Source organism: Podarcis cretensis, assembly GCF_951804945.1.
Source record: "Podarcis cretensis genome assembly, chromosome: 3".
Lineage (NCBI taxonomy): Eukaryota > Metazoa > Chordata > Lepidosauria > Squamata > Lacertidae > Podarcis > Podarcis cretensis.
This window is the reverse complement of record NC_137172.1, coordinates 33,318,287-33,342,333: the sequence shown is the minus strand read 5'-3', so window position 1 is coordinate 33,342,333 and position 24,047 is coordinate 33,318,287. Positions and strand designations below refer to the sequence as shown.

The 24,047-nt window shown below is 45.7% G+C and overlaps 1 protein-coding gene across 1 annotated transcript in view; it reads right to left on the bottom strand.

Annotated features, from left to right (window-relative positions):
- COQ8A (coenzyme Q8A) overlaps nucleotides 1-23,636 on the bottom strand; it is a 70,622-nt gene extending 46,986 nt beyond the window's left edge. Inside the window, exon 1 of the mRNA XM_079969256.1 lies at nucleotides 23,498-23,636. The gene's annotated coding sequence lies outside the window, so the exon portion shown is untranslated. The remainder of the gene's footprint in view (nucleotides 1-23,497) is intronic.
- Between the last annotated feature and the right edge of the window lie 411 nt (nucleotides 23,637-24,047).

Genomic DNA, 24,047 nt, shown 5'->3' with positions numbered 1-24,047 from the left:
GGACTCAGCGGGAGCGCAGGGAGGAGAGGAGATGGAAAGCGAGGGGGAGCAATCCGAGGGCAGCGTAGGAGAATATGACAGCAGCCCGATAGATTCCATGAGCCTCTCCAGCGAATCGGAGGATTCACAGAAGGGGGCGCCGATGGGCAGGGCAAGGGGCGACCCAAGGGGGACACCCCAGAAGCAAGGGGCCAGCGGGGACTCCCAGAGCACCAGTTGCAAATCAGGACCAGCTTCCCCACCAGAGCGTAGTGGGGGGGAGGAGTCCCAGGTGTCAGAGCCCACATATGCACCACCAGCGAGAGAAGATGAGTCAGGGTGGACCACGCCTCCATCGGAGAGCGAGTTAACGGTTAAGAGGAAAGTTGCAGGCTGGGCGCGCGCGCCAAGTTCAAAGGTACAGGCGAGCGGCACAGAAGGTAGCCCGGATAGGGAACCAGGTCCTAAAGCCCGCCGGAAGGAGGGGCAAGAATTGTCAGGGTCAGCGTCAGAGGAGTCGAGGAAGGATGAGACCCTAGCGGGCAGGAGGGCCCAGAGGAGAAAGGAATTTAGGAAGAGGTGGAGCAAAGCGAGAGTCTTAAACTGGTGTGGAGGGGGAGGAGACTCAGACAGGACTTCGCCGGTCTAAGCTCGGGACGTAGAGCTGCACGCTGCGGCTTTGAAATGGAGACTGAATCTCAATAAAGACTTTTGTACATAACTACAGCCTAGCGTTGGTCCTCTGTGAGCTGGGACCTGGAGGCAGCTCTGACAACTGTGTTTTCAAATCCTTCCCATGATTCCTTGCAAGCAGTCACTGTCAATATACAGGAAACAGCCACCATAGAGTTGCTTCCTAGAAAGGAAGGAGTACCCTTCTCTACAATGGAAATAAGCACCTTAAGAAGAAGTGAGGGGGACCTGTTCCAGGAACACCCTGACAAACAAATTCAGCAAAAGGAACATAAACTCTTCTTCTTCTTTTTAAGCAAGCATTTACGCCCAAGTCCTGCTTCTTTCACCTGAAATTATTGTTCCATGGTTGCACGATTCTGTCATGTTCAGGGGCTTTGAGTATTCTGGGCAAACAACTCACTGGCAAAGAAAGTAGGTCTTGGGAAGAGAATTCAGGATCCTGAAGAATCTCAGCTCTTTGGTTTTTTTAAAAAATGTAGCCCTTATGCAAAAATTTAAAGCACAGCAGTGTAAAGAAGAATATCTTAGTAAATAAACAGAACCTAACACAACTTAGTGCCACAACTGGCCTTTCATCAGGGATCTTTGGATACAAAGAAGGCTCTGTCTGCAACACAGAGCAGAGAGGAATTAAGGGGAAATTATTTGCTTCCATTTAGGTTTTGAATTAACTTGGGTCCAGCTATCCTTAAAATGCGCAAGCAATATTTGGGGCTCTCTCTCTTTCTCAAGCCAGAGACGATATCCCCAGATTTCTATGCACCCTGCATAGCTCTTTGGCCCTTCCCACAAGCAATCATGATCATAGAATCATAAAACAGTAGAGATGGAAGGTACACCGAGGGTCATCTAGTCCAGCCCTCTGCTAGGCAGGAATCTCAGCTAAAGCACCCATGCATCCATGCACCTCTTGCTTAAGGTATAAAAATCCAGCATTTCTGAAGGACAAATACACCCAACCTTGGTTTGGGAAGAGGCTACAGGTTCAAGGGCATATGCATTGACTGCAGGAGGTCCCAGGGTCAGTCTTCAACAACCTCTGTTCAAGAGCCGAAGTAAAGTACGAGCATGAATTAACAAGTGCACATGACATTTTCACAAGTATTTGGAAGAGAGCATAAAGACTAAATGATATACTGTGACCAGCTACAAACACCCTAATCAGAATAACTGCTTAAAATAGACAAGTTTGAACTCATAAGTCTTCTTTTGTGGCATTTCTTAACATTCAGAGTGGCTGCATTAAAATGGATCAAATCACTTAAAATAGCACTCAACATGTGAGTGGTGTTCTAATTACTGCATTGATATTGCTCTAATTCATTAACACATTTTATGTATATGTATGTGTTAGTAAAAATTTACCATTATTCCCCTGCCTTTTCATTTGTTTCCGAGTGCTAGTGGTCCAAAGAGCATTTCTCTGTTTTGCTCTTCAGTAGAAGGACTAGGTGTAACGAAGAGTCGGACACGACTAAACAACAACAAGAAGGACTAGGAAAGGCCTTTTACTGATTTTATTCATTGCACTGCCTTTCCTCAAAGGAGCTTGAAACAGCTTGCACAGTTCCCTTTCCCCATTTCACTCCCCACAACAACCCTGTGAGGTTAGTTAGGCTGAGAGACAGTGAAAGGCTCAAGGTTGCCCAAAACCCAGTGACCTCCTGTAGCTGGGCAGAGAGTTGAACTAGTCTCTCCAGTCCTAGCACAACACTCTAACCACTAAGCCACTCATAAGGCGAGGGAGAGCCACTTTAAGTCAGAGCAGCCCGCACTGGAAGAGATGGGCCAGTGATCGGACTCTGTATAAAGAGCCTCACTGGCATACACTGCCAGCAACACTCCACTGAGCATAACAAAATCAGGAGGAAGAAAACAAGCAAGGCATTGAAACAACAGAAGAAGAAAAAACAGCCACACTGAAAGAATGGATCTTTCAGAACGACCCGTTTTCCAAAATAAAGTTAACGGACAAGCTGCAAAGGAAACAAGTAGCAAACTTCTATTGCTCAACATGTACTCAACTCTCCACCAGCTAAATATATCGATGAGGAAATAGGGTCAGTTCCCTTTTGTTAGTTTTAAATGTGAAGCAGATAAATAACTGGACCAAGCTCAGGGCTGGCAGAATTCCACATGCTTCCTTGGAATGAAAATGTCATAGAAACGAGGCTCTATCTTACGTTCACAGAGAGGCCCAATTCTGTTACCTTGAAAAGTTAAAGAAGGATGCACAAAACATTTGGGATTGATGAATACCATTCCAAAACCAAAGGAGGAAGATTCAGTGGGCAGCACAAGACTTTGATGGCCTGCTTCAGACATCATGTTGATAGTAAACTATGGTTTAATGTGAAAGATGCTCAAAAGTTCACAATTTGTTCCAGCCCCTGCTAACCCATTTGCCACGCTAGGGAAGGAAACAAATCAAAAACTCACTCTGCATGATGCAAACCATGAGTTCACATCAATCGGATGAGCAGGGGAGGAACTTAGTAGGAACTCGGCACAGTGCACACCAGTTTGTAATCCACTCACATTAAAACCAACAACACCTATGCTTTAACACTGCATTTGCCAACTTGGTGTCCTCCAGATGTTTTGGACTAGCATCTGGAAAGCACTAGGTTTGCAATGGCTGACTTAGTCCGATGTCTAAACCAGGCAAATGTGTGAAAAGGGCTCTTTTGATGCTAACCTAAGCCTTTTACAACTCTCACACATATTTTAAACTCTTCCCTGAGCTATGAGAACCAGTGAGGTGTAGTGGTTTAGAGTGCAGAGCTAGGACTGAGCAACATCATAGGAGGAGTGTTTTCTAAGACTAAGGTGAAACTGTGAAGCTCCCTTGTTATTTCTGCTATTGGGTGCTGAATGCTATCTTAGTAATCTTGTTATTATTTCATTGAATCGTAGAACGGAAGAGTTGGAAGGGACCAAGAGGGTCATCTAGTCCAAACCCCCTGCAATGCAGGAATCTTTTGCCCAATGTGGGGCTCGAACACACAACCCTGAGATTAAGTTTCTCATACTGTACTGACATGCTGTAGTGGTATGTGTTATTTTGGTATGTTATTATATTCGCTATTGTTTTGCTATGCTATTATGAAATTGATTTTGTTGTGTTTGAAACGCATCCCTGTTTCTTTGTTGTAAGCTGCTTTGAGCAGGATTTAGCATACAAATAAAATGAATGAATGAATGACTGGGAAAATCCAGGTCCAAATATCCATTGAGCCTTGGGACTCACAACAAAATGCTGTAGTGTAGAGTGCTCCTGTTCCAGGGTTCTCTTCAAGAGTAGCTCATTCCTTTCCTTCTCCAACCCCTGGTTTTCTGTTTCGCCCATCTCAAATAGCATCCTGTGGCCACAGCAGATGCTCAGGGAGCTATTTGGGGATCCCCACTCTTGAGGTTGTTTATCCAAAAACGTTTTTTGTCCTTCTGCAAACCTTGAATTTCCACCACCATGGATAGCTCAGTTGGTTAGAGCATGGTGCTAATAACAGCAGGGTTGCAGGCTTGATCTCTGTATGGGGCAGCTGCATATTCCTGCATTGCAGGCAGTTGACCTAGATCATGGGTAGGCAAACTAAGGCCCGGGGGCTGGATCCGGCCCAATCACCTTCTAAATCCAGCCTCCGGATGGTCCAGGAATCAGCATGTTTTGTGGGGCATGGGAGTTTGTTCATTTCCCCCAAAAAAATATAGTCCGGTCCCCCACAAGGTCTGAGGGACAGTGGACCAGCCCCCTGGTGAAAAAGTTTGCTGACCCCTGATCTGCAAGGTCCCTTCCAACTTTACAGTTCTATGATTCTATGCCAGTTTCTCCCTCTTATACGCAACAGACCGAGCACCATAGCAGCCAGTGGCACGTGGTTATTGTGAACCAGCACAATCTCTTAAGACACCCTTGGCTTGCAACAGGGCTAAGGCTACAGAAGCGCTGCACAGCAGACATGCAGTTCCCTAAGCAAACCATCGACCCTAAAGAGAAAAACAGAGTGACTCAGCTTCTTCCAGCGGATCTTTGACCCTCAGAGAAGTTTTGACAAACCCATCTCTATGTGGGCAGGAAACAATCGGTTCATTATCAACAGAGCGCTGCTGACAAACTGGCCCTGTTTATATTATCAGGAAGATTCTAACCTCCTCCTACCCATCTGAGCTCAACAGCAGGTTTTGTTTTCCAAGTGCACAGCCTGCCCTTTCTCCTCTTCCCCCCCCCCCCCACATATCTGGGCTATTTATCGTTTCACATCATTTTCAGCAATGCTGAAAATGCTTCCCCTTATCTCAGCATGAATGAATGCAGATTGCACAGGATAATAGATCTTGGATCTGTACCAATCACTGTAAAAGGCATATCTTTTAAAAAAGAAAGAAAACATCAAATTAAAGGGCAGCAGACTATTCTCCTTGCTGTGCCTTGAATTTCAAATCCTACTGAACTCTTGTGGGCTGTTATCAAGAAATACAGCAACAAAAGACTTTGATTCCCAGCAACTATTGAGCATGAAGTATGCTGTACAGTATTTTATGGAGATTTACTATATTGAAAGACAAGGGCATGTTGGAAGGTTTTCTTCCTTCCAGAAGAGTAGGTACATTATCATTAAAAGAGCAGAAAGTGCCCCACTGTAGGCTGGGTTACACAATCACTTTGCCCTTTCCCTACTTCATTTGCATCAATGTTTGGAGCACTTGGAACAGAAGAGCCCAAGTTAAGCAAAGGCTTCCCTCTATCCTCAAACTCTGATCACAGACCAAAGACCAGTGCATAGCAAAACCAGATCCTTTCATTTGACAAAAATCCCCTTCCCCCATATACTTCTGCTGACAGTTGACACTCCTGAATCAAGAGCCCACCCATGAGCTCAAGGACACCAATTGGGGGCCAACCTGTGGTGGCTCTCCAGATAGAATAGAATCATAGAATCATAGAGTTGGAAGAGACCACAAGGGCCATCGAGTCCAACCCCCTGCCAAGCAGGAAACGCCATCAGAGCACTCCTGACATATGGTTGTCAAGCCTCTGCTTAAAGACCTCCAAAGAAGGAGACTCCACCACACTCCTTGGCAGCAAATTCCACTGTCGAACAGCTCTTACTGTCAGGAAGTTCTTCCTAATGTTTAGGTGGAATCTTCTTTCTTGTAGTTTGGATCCATTGCTCCGTGTCCGCTTCTCTGGAGCAACAGAAAACAACCTTTCTCCCTCCTCTATGTGACATCCTTTTATATATTTGAACATGGCTATCATATCACCCCTTAATCTCCTCTTCTCCAGGCTAAACATGCCCAGCTCCCTTAGCCGTTCCTCATAAGGCATCGTTTCCAGGCCTTTGACCATTTTGGTTGCCTTCCTCTGGACATGTTCCAGTTTGTCAGTGTCCTTCTTGAACTGTGGTGCCCAGAACTGGACACAGTACTCCAGGTGAGGTCTGACCAGAGCAGAATACAGTGGCACTATTACTTCCCTTGATCTAGATGCTATACTCCCAGAATTGCATTGGCTTTTTTAGCTGCCGCGCCACACTGTTGGTTCATGTCAAGTTTGTGGTCAACCAAGACTCCTAGATCCTTTTCACATGTACTGCTCTCAAGCCAGGTGTCACCCATCTTGTATTTGTGCCTCTCATTTTTTTTTGCCCAAGTGCAATACTTTACATTTCTCTCCGTTAAAATTCATCTTGTTTGTTTTGGCCCAGTTCTCTAATCTGTCAAGGTCGTTTTGAAGTGTGATCCTGTCCTCTGGGGTGTTAGCCACCCCTTCCAGTTTGGTGTCATCTGCAAATTTGATCAGGATGCCCTTGAGTCCATCATCCAAGTCATTGATAAAGATGTTGAATAAGACCGGGCCCAAGACAGAACCCTGTGGCACCCCACTAGTCACTCTTCTCCAGGATGAAGAGGAACCATTGATGAGCACCCTTTGGGTTCGGTCAGTCAGCCAGTTACAAATCCACTGAGTGGTAGCATAGTCAAGTCCGCATTTTACCAGCTTCTTTACAAGAATATCATGGGGCACCTTGTCAAATGCCTTGCTGAAATCAAGGTAGGCTACATCCACTGCGTTCCCTTCATCTACCAGGCTTGTAATTCTGTCAAAAAACGAGATCAGGTTAGTCTGACATGACTTATTTTTCAGAAATCCATGCTGACTATTGGTGATCACAGTATTTCTTTCTAGGTGCTCACAGACTGTTTGCTTAATGATCTGCTCCAGAATCTTCCCTGGTATTGATGTCAGACTGACTGGGCGGTAATTATTTGGGTCCTCTCTTTTCCCCTTTTTGAAAATAGGGACAACATTTGCCCTCCTCCAGTCTGCCGGGACTTCTCCTGTTCTCCAGGAATTCTCAAAGATGACTGCCAGTGGTTCAGAGATCACATCTGCCAGTTCTTTTAATACTCTTGGATGCAGTTCATCTGGCCCTGGAGACTTGAATACATCTAAACTAGCCAAGTATTCTTGTACTATCTCCTTAGTTATTCTGGGCTGTGTTTCCTCTGCTGAATCATTTGCTCCAAATTCTTCAGGTCGGGCATTGTTTTCTTTATCGGAGAAGACTGAGGCAAAGAAGGCATTGAGGAGTTCAGCCCTTTCTGTGTCCCCTGTTTGCATTTCACCATCTTCTCCTCTGAGTGACCCCACTGTTTCTTTCTTCTTCCTTTTGCTACGAACATACCCATAAAAGCCTTTTTTGTTGCTTTTAACCTCTCTAGCAAGCCTGAGTTCATTCTGTGCCTTAGCTTTTCTGACTTTGTGTCTACACGTGCTGGCTATTTGTTTGAATTCCTCTTTGGTGGTTTCCCCCCTTTTCCATTTTTTGTACACATCCTTTTTTAATCTTAACTCAGTTAAAAGTTCTTTAGATAGCCACCCTGGCTTCTTTAGGCACCTTCCATGTTTCCGTCTCATTGGTATTGCCTGAAGTTGTGCTTTAACTATCTCTCTCTTAAACTCCCAGCCATCATGAACTCCCTTTCCTTTTAGTATTACTGTCCATGGGATCTCACCCAGCACTTCCTTAAGTTTTATGAAGTTGGCTTTCTTAAAGTCAAGAAATTGAGTCCTAGTATGCTTGGCTGCTCCTTTCCGCTGTATAGTAAACTTCAGAAGAGCATGATCACTCGCACCTAATGATCCTTCCACTTCTACCCCACTAACCAGGACATCAACATTGGTTAGGACCAGATCTAAAATGGCTGTTCCTCTTGTTGCTTCTCCCACTTTCTGGACAACGAAGTTGTCTGCAAGGCCAGTGAGGAATCTGTTTGACCTTATGCTCTTGGCTGAGTTTGACATCCAACAAATATCCGGGTAATTGAAGTCCCCCATTACTACTATCTCCCTTCCTTTTGCATGCTTGGCCATCTGTTCCAGGAAGGCATCATCTATATCCTCCGTTTGGCTTGGGGATCTATAGTAAACTCCCACAATGAGGTCACTGTTATTCTTCTCTCCCTTAATTTTGACCCAAATGCTCTCACTTTGGCTTTGAGGTTCTAAATCTTGGATCTCTTCACAGGTATAAACATCCCTGACATATAACGCCACTCCTCCTCCTTTCTTGTCTGGTCTGTTTCTCTGAAATAGATTGTATCCCTCCATTATTACATTCCAGTCGTGGGACTTATCCCACCAGGTTTCAGTGATGCCTATTACGTCATATTTAGTTTGCTGTACCAAGAGCTCAAGCTCATCTTGTTTATTTCCCATGCTTTGCGCATTAGTGTACAGACATTGAAGTCCATTAATCATTCCCCCGTGTCTCTTATTTAAGGATTTTTTCCTCCCACCACTAGGTCTGCGTGCTGTTTGCTCCATTTGGTATATGACATTTGGATGATCATCTTCATCAATTGATAGACTCCTACCTTCAGGATGTTGTGGGATACAGTTGTGCGATGGCTGCTGCAATGGGATTTATGGTTGGGTTCAATTACCAAGCTGTCAAGATGGGGTTGGTTACAAATATTATAAAATAGGGTGGGTTACCATCATTTTTCTAAAACCACCAACAACAAAAAAAAAACCACCACTGTAACTGGGTACAGTGGTACCTCTGGTTACGAACCTAATTTGTTCCGGGTACTCAACTAGAGCACAGAGTTATTTCCCAAAGCTGCTAAAACACCCAAGCCCACTGCCAACAAAGTTTTCTCCTTAAAAGGCCTGAGGCAACAGGAAGATTGGGGTAAAAATCCAACCCAGGAGGAAGCACGCCAACTGCTTTATTTTAGGCAGAGACACATCAGTAGAGTAAGTATGAATGTTCTGGACCGGCAACTCTATTTACATCATCATGATTAGGTCAGACATTGTCTAGGGATATGCAAAATTGTAGCCATCAGCTGCATGCCTGGAATTAATGCAGCCTCATTTATGCTAGTCATGGATCTAGAAATAATTCACTTACACCCAATTAGGCTCAGTATTACAAAACTGCAGCCTACTCATGGCCGGCCACCCGCTCCAAACAAGTAGCCAGCATGCTCCTGCTAGGATAATGTCCACAAGCCAATTACAGCTGACTTACTCTGATGGAAACATTGGCAACAGTCCCTTGATTTCAGCAGCAGAAACAGACCAAAGAAAGAAACAAGTAAATCAATTGGCAGGGGACATCCCCAAGTATGAGTTCAGAAGTGGGAATGGGCAATAAGAACTCAATCTGTGCCTGAGCAATGAGTTTGTTAGAGGCGTGGTCCGCACAAGACAGTGAGACATGGGGTTTGTTCTCAGCTCATGCCTGGAAGGGGGAGCGCTTAAGCATGAGTCCGGTTCTGATGAATCACTAAGCCAAACAGCAGTGAAATGGACCAGGAGGTACAGTAAAGAGGGCTACAAATTCTGCATGTTCGCACAATCCCTAAACCAGATTGAGGAGCAACACCCTAGTCAGCTGATTTATTGAACTAGGTGGAACCCTATTGGCTCCATGTGTCACCTGACTCCCACTGAGCCAGCAGATGCAACATGGCTCTTTAGCTATCAGTAGAAGTGCTCGTGCTGAAGTGGAGAAAGACAGCAGAACAGCAGCACCTCCTCTGTCACAGAGAAGCCACTTGGGTCCTCCTGCTGGACTCCTGGGTCCATGACCCCTCTCACCTTTCAGTACAGCACTGCCTCCCATTCTTTCTAAAACAGAGAGGAGGTTCCTGTAGCCCTCAGGATATAGCTGGACTACAACTCCCACCATCCTTGGCCATGGTGCCCGGGGTTGATAGGAGTTGCAGTGCAACAACGTATAGAAGACAACAGGAATCCTATCCTAGCTCCAACCCCAGGACTCTTCCACTGCTCACGTTGTTCAAAAAGTGAAGTGAACATTTGGATTTTACCATTTTACGTTCTGTACCATGAAGCTAGAAAAACCCAACTTCAACTTGTGCCTCAAAATTGACAGTGCACTGTTACAGACCATTTCTCATAACACTTATAATCTGTTAAATCCCAAGGTTTCCCTTTAAAAAGTAGGAACCCTTTTTTTTTCCTCCCAGAGGATTTCAACTTCGTTAAAGCCAGGAGTTGTGTTTCTACAAAAGCTATAAAGAACAAAAGATCCCTCTCATAACATCAGTTGCTTAATAGGACAAGACCACTCTATACAAACTGTCACAAGTCTGCCAATTGCTGCATTACTTTCTATCAAAGTTTTAGCTTCCCCATCAGTAGCAAACAAAGCTCAATTATGTGCAGAGGGCCCAATAGAGAGAATTCTCAACATGCAAGATTTTTTTCTGTCACAGGCAAGAGAGTCAAGGGGTGCTTTCACATAAACTGGCCCCATGTTAGATAATCAGTTCATTTCACAACAGCAGCCACAAATACATCACTGTGGAGGTCTAAAATTTAGTGAAATTCAACATTTACTTGTCAACAATAATGGCAAGCGATAATAATTCAAGCAAATTGTCTGAGTGCTTGAAAACTGACTCACCAATTAACATTAGGAGACATCCAAATGTAGACTATCAACGTTAAATCCTCCTCCTCTTTCCCCAAGTTTCGCCAGCCCTGAAAACAACTCTTTTTAAACAAGCCTTTGATTCTGTTGCTATTTAATTTTCTCAGTTGCTATCCCTGGATCCCTTCTGTAATGCTCCTTTTACATCTGACTCACTGTATTTTATCTAGCTATGTTGGGGATAGGATTATTATCCAATTTTATTTTTGTGATCTGCTTTTATACTTTGCTGGCCTCTTTTCAGCATCTCCTTTGGAGAAGGAGAAACAGATATAAATTTCTGCATAAACAAACATACAAGAACAATCAGTGCGGACTTTGCCAACTGGCAGGTCGCTTCCAACTGACAACTCACCATATAAGAACAATTTAAAGTGGCCACACTGTTCACCTGCAGAGACAGCCAGAACAGACCTTTTTTTCCCCAATAAGAGATGCAAGCTATGCTGAATATTGTAAGTATATAGCACACTGCATTCCTAACTCCACGCATGCAAATTAGGTATCCAGCCAAAGATTTGTCATCTTAACAGCACGTGGTAAAATTCAACTGGTGCTCTTGCCTCTTTAGCATGGCAGCTTCTACCCTGTTCTGAAACTAATTCTCTGGAACCAGTTTTAGGGGTACTAGGAGGAGAAGGAAGTGGGGGGATGAATCACCTCCCCCGCTCTTCATTAGTGAAGGCACCCGCTTCCATGAGCACAAAAGCACCAACTAGGTTTTATCTCGTATCCCCTCAACGGTCATTATCCAACTACACACGGGTTATGGGAAGACAAGTATGTTGAATAATCATGTTATGAAAATGCAGTGTTTCCTTACAAAAAGCCATAGTATTGAACCATATAGCTCACTTGCTTATACATGGGGCCAAACACCTTTTACATAGTGAAGCCCCGATCCTACAGTTGCTAACTCACTCTCAAAATATTCAGTGACCTTTACAACACACACACAGATTGGCTTCTAAGAGGCCTTCTCTTTCCAGTCCACACAATGCATGGATCTCAACCTCTCAATACTCACTTGCTTTCCAAAATAGTTTACTGCTGCAGAATATTAGGCTTCAGTAATACAGCTATGGACATTGATATATACATACAGCTTGTAGGCTTTTTCAGACAGAGATACAGATATATACAAGTACAAAGTACCTCTGTTGCTCCAGCAATTCAGTACATAACACAGACTCCGACTCACTTCTGAAGACTGACACAGACACACTACACAAGAACCCTGGACCAAAAGAGCTGACATGCCTTAATCACTTATATAGACAGCACCAGGCTGTTGCCATAGCAACTGGCTTGCCTGACGTTACACCTGTTGGCTTATCTCAGACCATGGAGTAAATTGTGCTCATGAAGGAAATTAACCACTTCCTCCATGTCCGGTTCCTCCAACAAATTCAACAGAGGGAAACTAGATGAAGTGGGAAGTAGGGTGAATTGGGAAGTGGTTGTTTCAGTTGCATGTGCTTAGGCTTAGATACGGGATCTGTTATAGTGGGGTACAGGAACTAGGGGACTAAGCCAAAGGCTTCACAGAAAATGTGTGGTTTTTTTTTAAGGAAGGGAGAGATGGCATCATGTAAATATTCTGGCAAGAGTTCCAAGTCTACTGGGCAGCAAGCAAGAAAATAAAAAAAAAATTAAGGAAGCAGGAGCTCTTATATGACTGGAAAAATGGGAGAGCTGGAGCAGCAAAGGTCAGAGGTAGGGATGTGTATGTGGATTTGAAAGGAAAGTAGTTTACATTCCAACAAGATTGGGTAGAGAGTTACCTTCTACTGCCTTGTACAGTGGTACCTCTGGTTACAAACTTAATTCGTTCCGGAGGTCTGTTCTTAAGCTGAAACTGTTCTTCACCTGAGGCGCACTTTCGCTAATGGGGCCTCCTGCTGCATGCACCCCAGAGGTGCGCGATTTCTGTTTGCATCCTGGGTCAAAGTTCGCAATCAGGAGCAGCTACTTCCAGGTTAGCGGAGCTCGTAACCTGAAGCGTTCGTAACCAGAAGAGTTCGTAACCAGAGATACAGTGGTAGCTTGGGTTAAGAACTTAATTTGTCTGTTCTTAACCTGAGGTACCACTTTAGCTAATGGGGCCTCCCGCTGCCGCGCAATTTCTGTTCTCAACCTGCAGCAAAGTTCTTAACCCGAAGTACTATTTCTGGACATCACCAGATGGGCAGCATCGTAATCAGATTGATTACATTCTCTGCAGCCAAAGATGGAGAAGCTCTATACAGTCAGCAAAAACAAGACCTGGAGCTGACTGTGGCTCAGATCATCAGCTTCTTATAGCAAAATTCAAGCTTAAACTGAAGAAAGTAGGAAAAACCACTGGGCCGGTAAGATACAATCTGAATCAAATCCCTTATGAATACACAGTGGAAGTGAGGAACAGGTTTAAGGATTTAGATTTGTTGGACAGAGTGCCTGAAGAACTATGGGTGGAGGCTCGCAACATTATACAGGAGGCAGCAACAAAAACCATCCCAATGAAAAGGAAATGCAAGAAAGCAAAGTGGCTGTCAACGAGGCCTTACAAATAGCAGGGGAGAGAAGGCAAGCAAAATGCGAGGGAGATAGTGAAAGATACAGGAAATTGAATGCAGATTTCCAAAAAATAGCAAGGAGAGACAAGAAGGCCTTCTTAAACGAGCAATGCAAAGAAATAGAGGAAAACAACAGAATGGGAAGAACCAGAGATCTGTTCAAGAAAATTGGAGATATGAAAGGAACATTTCGTACAAAGATTACCATAATAAAGGACAAAAGTGGTAAGGACCTAACAGAAGCAGAAGACATCAAGAAGAGGTGGCAAGAATACACAGAGGAATTATACCAGAAAGATATGGATGGCTCGTACACCCCAGGTAGTGTGGTTGCTGACCTTGAGCCAGACATCCTGGAGAGTGAAGTCAAATGGGCCTTAGAAAGCACTGCAAATAACAAGGCCAGTGGAAGTGATGATATTCCAGCTGAACTATTTAAAATTTTAAAAGATGATGCTGTTAAGGTGCTACACTCAATATGCCAGCAAATTTGGAAAACTCAGCAGTGGCCAGAGGATTGGAGAAGATCAGTCTACATCCCAATCCCAAAGAAGGGCAATGCCAAAGAATGCTCCAACTACCGCACAATTGCACTCATTTCACACGCTAGCAAGGTTATGCTTAAAATTCTACAAGGCAGGCTTAAGCAATATGTGGACCGAGAACTCCCAGAAGTGCAAGCTGGATTCCGAAGGGGCAGAGGAACCAGAGACCAAATTGCAAACATGCGCTGGATTATGGAGAAAGCTAGAGAGTTCCAGAAAGATATCTACTTCTGCTTCATTGACTATGCAAAAGCCTTTGACTGTGTCGACCACAGCAAACTATGGCAAGTTCTTAAAGAAATGGGAGTGCCTGATCACCTCATCTGTCTCCTGAGAAATCTCTATGTGGGACAAGAAGCTACAGTTAGAACTGGATATGGAACAACTGATTGGTTCAAAATTGGGAAAGGAGTACGGCAAGGCTGCATATTATCTCCCTGCTTATTTAACTTATATGCAGAATTCATCATGCGAAAGGCAGGGCTGGATGAATCCCAAACCGGAAGAAATATCAACAACCTCAGATATGCAGATGACACAACCTTGATGGCAGAAAGTGAGGAGGAATTAAAGAACCTTTTAATGAGGGTGAAAGAGGAGAGCGCAAAATATGGTCTGAAGCTCAACATCAAAAAAACAAAGATCATGGCCACTGGTCCCATCACCTCCTGGCAAATAGAAGGGGAAGAAATGGAGGCAGTGAGAGATTTTACTTTCTTGGGCTCCATGATCACTGCAGATGGTGACAGCAGTCACGAAATTAAAAGACGCCTGCTCCTTGGGAGAAAGGTAATGGCAAACCTAGACAGTGTCTTAAAAAGCAGAGACATCACCTTGCCAACAAAGGTCTGTATAGTTAAAGCCATGGTTTTCCCAGTAGTGATGTATGGAAGTGAGAGCTGGACCATCAAGAAGGCTGATCGCCGAAGAATTGATGCTTTTGAATTATGGTGCTGGAGGAGACTCTTGAGAGTCCCATGGACCGCAAGAAGATCAAACGTATCCATTCTTAAGGAAATCAGCCCTGAGTGCTCACTGGAAGGACAGATCGTGAAGCTGAGGCTTCAATACTTTGGCCACCTTATGAGAAGAGAAGACTCCCTGGAAAAGACCCTGATGTTGGGAAAGATGGAGGGCACAAGGAGAAGGGGACGACAGAGGACAAGATGGTTGGACAGTGTTCTCGAAGCTACAAACATGAGTCTGACCAAACTGCGGGAGGCAGTGGAAGACAGAAGTGCCTGGCGTGCTCTGGTCCATGGGGTCACGAAGAGTCGGACACGACTAAACGACTAAACAACAACAACACTATTTCTGGGTTAGAGGAGTCTGTAACCTGAAGCGTCTGTAACCTGAGGTACCACTGTATAGGAATATCTCCTTCAGCGTCCTGAAACAATTATATGAGGGCAGCTGACTCCCTTTGCCCCATCATCTAGGTAGGGTCTCACTCTTGCCAAACCAGAACTGCAGACAGGAAGACCTGTGCCAGCACAGAAAATATTACCCACACAAAGTCCCAAAAGAAATACATGCACTCTGGAGTTCCAGAAAATTTTAAGACCAATAAGGAGACCAAGGAAGGTCTGACCTATTTTTTAAAGCTCCGTTCAGTAACATTAGAACATACTGGGCTGTTACCTGTATGCAACTAGTAACATGGGCACAAAGGGGCCAGGCAACTTCAGAGATGTTGTGCAAATAAAGCTGAGAAACGACTGGAAGGAATTTAACAGCAACGCAAATGCTATATTAATAATGGCTAATAAGCAATACAAAAGTAACACCCGAGTGCACATTACATTACATTAGATTCATGCCGTAACTCCTAGTGATTTTCTAGTAAATAGAAAGCATCAGCATATTTTTATAGGAAGAAGCTTACTAGTCTGGAAACTTTGGGAGGGACAAGGGGGAAAACTTTTTTTTTAAAGCACAGCTCCATATTTCCCATCTTCATTCTCCACAATCCTTAACAACAAGGGCTAAAATAGTAGAAACCTCCAAGCTCTTCAATCTGTCAGGCATGGTGTGAAATAATATCCCAGAACCATCTGCCTTTAAGTTGCCTATTTTGGGGGAGAGAGGGCCAAAAAGAATTCTTCTTGCTGTAAAGATTCAAGGTCTATTCTTAGTCTCTTAAATATTGCAAAGAAAGCAGTTGCCTGTGACAGCACATGGAAAAGAAAAGCATCTGGCGTCTGCTTTTATATATACAGGCACGATACACATCTCCAGTGTGTCAAATAATAGTAAGTTGGGAATAAAATGGAACAGCTAACATGGTTGTATGGGAACCCTTGACTGCTCTCCCCATCTCCTGCATTTCATCACTGAATTCAAATAAGATAAAGAATCAACACTGTTGGTTATTGTGGCTTTCCAAGGTCATCGGTTTTTGCTCACACACGCAAACAGCGTAAGATAAATGACTACAAACATATTTTATCTAAGTTTTCAAGGTCACAAGGGTCACGGCTTTCAACACTGGTCAAGCCATAGAAATACATGCATGTTATTTATGCAGATTTGGCCTGCAGTAAGAGTCGCACTATCAACAGTGATTAAAGGGACCCTTGTAAAGAAACGTGAGCAACCCTGAAGTCTCTTAGATTAAAGACATGAAACCACAGTCTTCTACATTATCATTTCCTCCCTCTGAAAGAAACAGTTCTGTCTTTACCTTCCTGACCTTTGCGGTCTCTCTTTGATAAAACTCACCAAAGGAAGGTGAGGGCCTTCCCCTTTCTGTCTCCAGCAGCTGGTGTTGAAGTGAGGGGCAGACGGGATTCGTCAGCCTGGGAAGGTAGCCCATCTAGGAGAAGAAAAACTCTGACCCTAAACCTCCACTGCCTTGGGGGGATATCGTCAGGAGACGAAAAGTCTAAGCAGTAGACCCAACACAATCCAGAGTGGAGTCCCTGTACTCCTCCTTCCAGCAACTCCTGCAGCCAAGCTGGTGCCAAACATATTGCTCTGCTTTCCTTTTGACCACATCAACAAGGCCACAAACTGCAGGTGTGAGGAATCCCTTTCAACCAAAGGGCCAGAGTCTTCTTCTGAGCAACTTTCCAGGGGCCACGTGTCAGTGGTGGGCAAGGCTGCAGGCAAATGTGGATGGAGTAATGAAATGGAAGTTCAACCTCTGTACAGTAGGCTACTTTCTATATTTTCACACACTCTTTTTTAATCCTCCATTCAAGCAAGCGATGGCAGCCAGGCAAACAGACTCATGGAGGGTGCAAAGTAGGGTCAGTGAGGGCACTGACCTAGGAGAGGGGGGCATGTCCAGAGTAGTGGGCAGGTCAAAGTCCTGAGAGCCGGACAGAGCTGCTTCCAGCGTTCCAAAATTCACCAGGCACATTTTGAACCTGGCTATCAGTCGCTTGCGACCAAGTGAAGGTGTCCAAGCAGCAGAATGGCACCTGATGTCTTCACCATCTGGAAATTAGGATCATTGGATCCGGACTGCTTTCACACACTAGCAACACATCCTATGGAATTTTATGGAGGATGGATGGCGGCTAACAGATTGAGGTTGAATCCTGACAAGATAGAAGTACTGTTTTGGAGGGACAGGAGGCGGGCGGGTGTGGAGGACTCCCTGGTCCTGAATGGGGTAACTGTGCCCCTGAAGGACCAGGTGCGCAGCCTGGGAGTCATTTTGGACTCGCAGCTGTCCATGGAGGCATAGGTCAATTCTCTGTCCAGGGCGGCTGTTTAGCAGCTCCATCTGGTACAATGGCTGAGACCCTATCTGCCCACGGACTGCCTCGCCAGAGTGGTGCATGCTCTGGTTATCTCTCGCTTGGAATACTGCAATGCGCTCCATGTGGGGCTACCTTTGAAGGTGACCCAGAAACTACAACTAATCCAGAATGTGGCAGCTAGACTGGTGACTGGGAGCGGCCGCTGAGACCACATAACACTGGTCTTGAAAGACCTACATTGGCTCCCAGTACGTTTCCGAGCACAATTCAAAATGTTGGTGCTAACCTTTAAAGCCCTAAATGGTCTCGGCCCAGTATATCTGAAGGAGCATCTCCACCCCCATCGTTCAGCCTGGACACTGAGGTCCAGCGCCGAGGGCCTTCTGGCGGTTCCCTCACTGCGAAAAGTGAAGTTACAGGGAACCAGGCAGAGGGCCTTCTCAGTAGTGGCACCCGCCCTGTGGAATGCCCTCCCACCAGATGTCAAAGAGAACAACAACTACCAGACTTTTAGAAGACATCTGAAGGTAGCCTTGTTTTGGGAAGCTTTTAATGTTTGATGCATTACTGTATTTTAATATTTTGTTGGAAGCCGTCCAGAGTGGCTGGGGAAGCCTGGCCAGATGGGCAGGGTATAAATAAATTATTAATTATTATTATTATTATTATTATTATTATTATTATTATCTGCTATATTTTATCTGCACAATGAGAACAAATCTCAGGAACCAAAAACTTGTATTGAAAAATATGACTTTTGAGCCGTCTGGCCCCAAAACGGCAAGTAGGCATTCCATTTTGGCGACTGTAGCCCTAGTTTAAGTAGCCATTTGGTGCCTAGCTTATATATCTGAGTTTCTAACACTGGAATGTTCAGATGGGCACATTTTAGCCTGGGGTCCAAGGACCCACAACTCTCTGACACAGAGAAACCCCTTTGGCTGCCCATGGCTGGTGAATGCGTATCTAACGTAGTAACATCAATGAAGTAGAAAGTAAGACTTTAAAAGTTCAACTGCTGTCAGTCTGCAAGACTAATAAGCAGCATCTGGTTTCCCTCTAGAACAAAAACTAAGAGCACAAGCAGCTTTCCACAAAGATGATGTTAAGCAGAGTTCTACAACTTGGCACACATCACATAAAAGCTGAAACAATACAGCATGGGTAGGCAAACGAAGGCCTGGAGGCCGAATCCGGCCCCATCGCCTTCTAAATCCGGCCCGTGGATGGCCCGGGAATCAGCGTGTTTTTACATGAGTAGAATGTGTCCTTTTATTTCAAATGCATCTCTGGGTTATTTGTGGGGCATAAGAATTCATTCTTTTTTTCCCTTCTAATATAGTCCGGCCCTCCACAAGGTCTGAGGGACAGTGGACCGGCCCCCTGCTGAAAAAGTTTGCTGGCCCCTGCAATACAGTAACAGACTCCAATAATGAACTTTAACATCAGCCTTCCCCAACCCGGTTGTTGTTGTTGTTCTTATGCCCCACATTTTCCCCGCAGGTTCCCTCCAGATTTTTGAGGCTACAACTCCCATCAGCCTCAGCCAGCAGTTATAGTTCAAAGATGGTGAGGCTGCTTTATATTTTTGATCCAATAAAGGTTGCATTTGAGCAATGCAATCCCTACTCAGAAGCAAGTCCTACAAAATTCAGGGGTTCTATGATTCTATGTTGGCTGCAGAAGAGAAAGGCCCTAATCTCTCCTGGCAAGCATGTAAAGGCTAGCCTCTTAGGCTGTTAAAAAACAAAACAAAACCACTGACTTCTACCAAGAAAGATGGTAGATAACTCTGTCTTCCAAGTTCCATTTTATCTTAAGAACTATGCATTTTCCCCTCAAAGAAGCCTGCCAGAGCTTTAAGATTAGCCTCAGAGACCTGGCCGGCTGCTCCAAAAATGTTTTTATGTGAGCAAGCATCTACTGTTCAACTGTTTGCTGCTGTAAAGTAACTACCATATTTTTCGCTCTATAAGACGCACCAGACCACAAGACGCACCTAGTTTTTGGAGGAGGAAAACAAGAAAAAAAATATTCTGAATCTCAGAAGCCAGAACAGCAAGAGGAATTGCTGCACAATGAAAGCAGCAATCCCGCTTGCTGTTCTGGCTTCTGGGATAGTTGTGCAGCCTGCATTCGCTCCATAAGACGCACACACATTTCCCCTTACTTTTTAGGAGGGAAAAAGTGAGTCTTATAGAGCAAAAAATACGGTATATAGGATAATGCTATCTTTATTGCTGTTGTTTTTATACTGGGAGAAGGGATTTAAGAATTGTTGCTTTGTTTCATTTTACTGTTTATAAACATGTCTTTATAGGGCAAGTTACACCTAAGACTACCAAGTCAATAAAAAAACACTCAGCCAGCCAACTAAATTCTCCCAGAGGCAAGTGCAGGTCTGTGACCAAAGTCTTTGAAGTACCTAGCAACACCCTTGCCTCCAGGTGATCATCAGACAGGCAGGTTTTTTCTTTGTTAGGATCTTTTTCCTCTATGCAGTCCATTTATGCCACTAACACATCTGGGACAGGTAGTAAGATGTTTGTGCAGTAGTCATTTCTGCACACTTATCTGCAAGGCTGGTCATAGTAGAGCCAAGATCTGTGCACATGAAGTTAAGGGAAGTTTTCAATTCCTCTGGCTAATAAACTATATTCTGCTTGCAAGCTTCCCATGGGCATCTGGCAGGCCAATGCGAAAACTGGATGCTAGACTAGACGTTCCATTGGCCTGATCCAGTAGGACTCTTCCTAAGCTCTTATGAACACCTGAGACAAAATAAGTCCCCTCCCTCTTCCCTTTCACTTGCTCAAGTGACAGAATGCAGGATTTGCAAGAAGGGGGATACCAAGTATTAAGCAGATCAAGAGAGCATAGACGAAGGAGCTATTTCCACAGCAAACACAGAAAAATATGAATCACAGCCCTTAGATGTTCACATTTAGAAGAAGAAGAGGAGTTTGGATTTGATATCCCGCTTTATCACTACCCTAAGGAGTCTCAAAGCGGCGAACATTGTCCTTTCCCTTCCTCCCCCACAACAAACACTCTGTGAGGTGAGTGGGGCTGAGAGACTTCAGAGAAGTGTGACTGGCCCAAGGTCACCCAGCAGCTGCATGTGGAGGAGCGGGGAAGCGAACCCAGTTCACCAGATTACGAGTCCACCGCTCTTAACCACTACACCACACTGGCTCTCCCTAATTTACCCTAATCACTGGAAGGAACACCAATTCATCGTGTTTGGAATCCAAGCAGACACACTGTGTACATCAGGCAACCAGCAAGAGCCACAACCTACACAGCAGGTGCGTTAAACAAACACTGACATCACTCACTTAAAATGTTCAGTCACCATCTCATTGCCGCTAATACACAGCAGGTAAATTGTGCTTTTCTTCACTTCTTCTCAATGCAATGGGGAATTATGCTGTGCTCTCACTACATTTATTAAGTATACTCTTAATATACGTTTATTCAATACAGTGGTACCTCGGGTTAAGTACTTAATTCGTTCCGGAGGTCCATTCTTAACCTGAAACTGTTCTTAACCTGAAGCACCACTTTAGCTAATGGGGCCTCCTGCTGAGGCTGCGCCGCCGGAGCACAATTTCTGTTCTCATCCTGAAGCAAAGTTCTTAACCTGAAGCACTATTTCTGGGTTAGCGGAGTCTGTAACCTGAAGCGTATGTAACCTGAAACGTATGTAACCCGAGGTACCACTGTATACCAAAAGAAACCTTTCATTTTTCTGTCTGAGGCTTTTTGCAATGCAGAGTATTTAGGTTTGTGCCACCAAGTCATACAAGCAGCTCTGGGTCAATGGTACAGAGCTGGCTCACCTCAGGAGCAAGGCAAGGTTAATCAGGCTGATTGGAAAGAGGATTGCCTTAGTGCATATTATCTTTAGGCTCAAGATGGACATGTTGCACAGAGACAGCTGGCAAATTCAAATCTGTGACACTCAAGCAATGGGAACAACCCAAATAAAAGTGTGGGAAGTTGGGGGAGTGGGAGAGGCCAGAAGTGAGAAAGGGTGGCACTAGTGGAATGCACGCTGCTCTGAATGGTCACACTCCCCTTGAAGAATCACAGAAGCAGGTGTGTAGCTTGGGGATACTTCTGTATCCAACACCATCAGTGGAGGCACAAGCAAGTTCAGTGGCACAGAATGCCTTCTAGCAACTTTGACCAATAGCACAGTTGCAACCCTACCTGGACAGGGATAACCTGGTTTCAGTTGTCTACGCTCTGATTACCTCCTGGTTAGACTACTGCAATGCACTGTATGTGGGGCTGCCTTTGAAGACAGGTCAGAAGCTACAGCTAGTGCAGGACTATTTGGCAGAGGTAAACTGTTAACCAAAACGTAAAGGTGGAAACATGTAACACTGGTTCTGACCCAACTGTGTTGGCTGCCAATTTGTTTCTGGGACCAATTGCTGGTTTTGACCTTTAAAGCCTTATACAATTCGGGTCCACTATATCTAAAAGACCACCTTTCCGCATATGAACCTGCCAGGACCCAGAGGTTATTATCTGAAGCTCTTCTCTACATGCCACCTCCACAACTGGAGGGTGACAAGAAAATGGGCCTTCTCTGAAGTAGGCCCTGATTATGGAAGTAGCCTGTTTAATAAGGCCCACTGTTTAAGGAGGCCTGTGACAAATACATTTTTGTTTTCAAGGTCATTTGGACATCATCGGGACATTTGATATAATCATTATTACTATATTGCACTATAATAACATATTGTATGGTTAAATTTATTTACAGTAATGTTTATGTGAGTTTACTATAGAATTTTTACTTTAGTTGCAAATCATTTTGTGGCCTTTTTGGTGGAAAGGAATGCATAAAAAATTAAGAAACCTAACCTAGCAAGGAAAAATGGTTCCATATGTTTATGGGGGGAAATATAGCTACTTTTTGCATTCAGGATCGCCTGCCACATAGCATGTGGCTTCTGAAAACCAAACTAATAGTTTTCTGGAAGGGGACTTCAAAAGAGAATTTCCTCCTCTCTCCCCACCCCAACTTACTGGCCTGCACAGCTTGAATCCTCCAGATCTAGTGGTTTTGCCTTCTTTGTTTCTATCGACGCTTTCTAAGCATTTCCTTGGCGGGCGTAAAATGGTTTCAGACCGAGCCCTTCCATCTGACAACCAGACAATTTGAAATACGCTACATATATTTTAACAGTGAAAAACCCCGTCCAATAAAAAGAAAAGAGCAGGCCTGGGGAGATTTGGGGAAGGGCTTCAGATTGGGATGATGGACATTAACAAATACAAGGTACACGGATGGGGGTTGCAGCAGCAGCTGCTGCTGCTGCTGCCGCCCCACGGACGAGAAAAGCAGGAAAGAGCGCCACGCCTCCCGTTTCCAGCTCCGGCGCTGCAAAGACCGTGTCCGGAGCGAGCTGCGGCCCTTCCACTCCCCGTTAGCGGCAGCGCCACGGACGTGCAGCCCCGGGGTCGTCCCGCTCGCTTCGCCCGCAAGCACTTGAGAGGGCGACTCGGAGCGCGGCTGCAAAGAGGAGCCAAAAGCCTCTCCCCCCCCCCCCGTTAACCGAGCGCATCTGGCCCGGCGCCACTTAAGGTCTCCCCGCAGGGATCCGGCCCTACCTTGCGTGGGGAGGGGTGCGTGCATGGATAGGCAAAGTAAGGCCCGCGGAAGGTCCGGGAATCAGCGTGTTTTTACATGAGTAGAACGTGTCCTTTTATTTAAAATGCATCTCTGGGTTATTTGTGGGCCATAGGAATTCATTGTTTTTTTCAAAATCTAGTCCGGCCCCCCACAAGGTCAGAGGGACAGTGGAGTGGCCCCCTGCTGAAAAAGTTTGCTGACCTCTGGCTTAGAGGGAGATGTCGCCCACTGGAAAGGGCTCCCCCCTTTTTGGGGCCTCGTGCATGGGGACGGGCTCCCACCTTTCTCCGCTGGCGCAAGCGCGCCCCTCACCGCTCCCCCTCTCCCCCACCCGCCATGCAAAATGCAAGGGGCCCGCTCCCCGACGTACCCCTCGCTCACTTACCTCCCCAGGCAGGAGAGCTTCGCAGCAGCAGCAGCAGCAGCAACGTCGTGCCCGCTCGGCGACTCCGCTCGCCTCCGCCCCGCAGCACCACGAGGTGCGCGAGCTTGTTTACCAACTCGCGTTTCCCTCCGCCCGCCCCCCCCCCCCCCAACCTTCCCGCACCGCCCCGTCGGCTGGAGACCCCCGCGGCCAGGCTCCGCCCCTGGCGCGCCTATTGGCTCTGCCGAAACCACCGCCCTCCCCTGCCCGGGGATTAGCGCGAGAGCCGAGGTTGCCAAGCCGCCGGGAGCGTGTTCGGCTCGTGGGGCCCGCGCTCTGGCCAATGGGAAGCCGGGGCGGACGGAGCTTCCGCCAATCCCGAGGCGGCGTGTCCTCTCGTCCGTTCCCTCCCGCCGCCTCTCGCACATCCCGTCCTTCTTGCGCTGCTCGCTCCGAAGGGGTGGCGGGAGGGCTGGGCATGGACCCGGAGAGGAGGAGGAGGAGGAGGGTCGGTGTGCATGTGCAGCGGGGCACGTTGCTGTTGCCGCCGTGCGCGTCTTCCCCCCCCCCC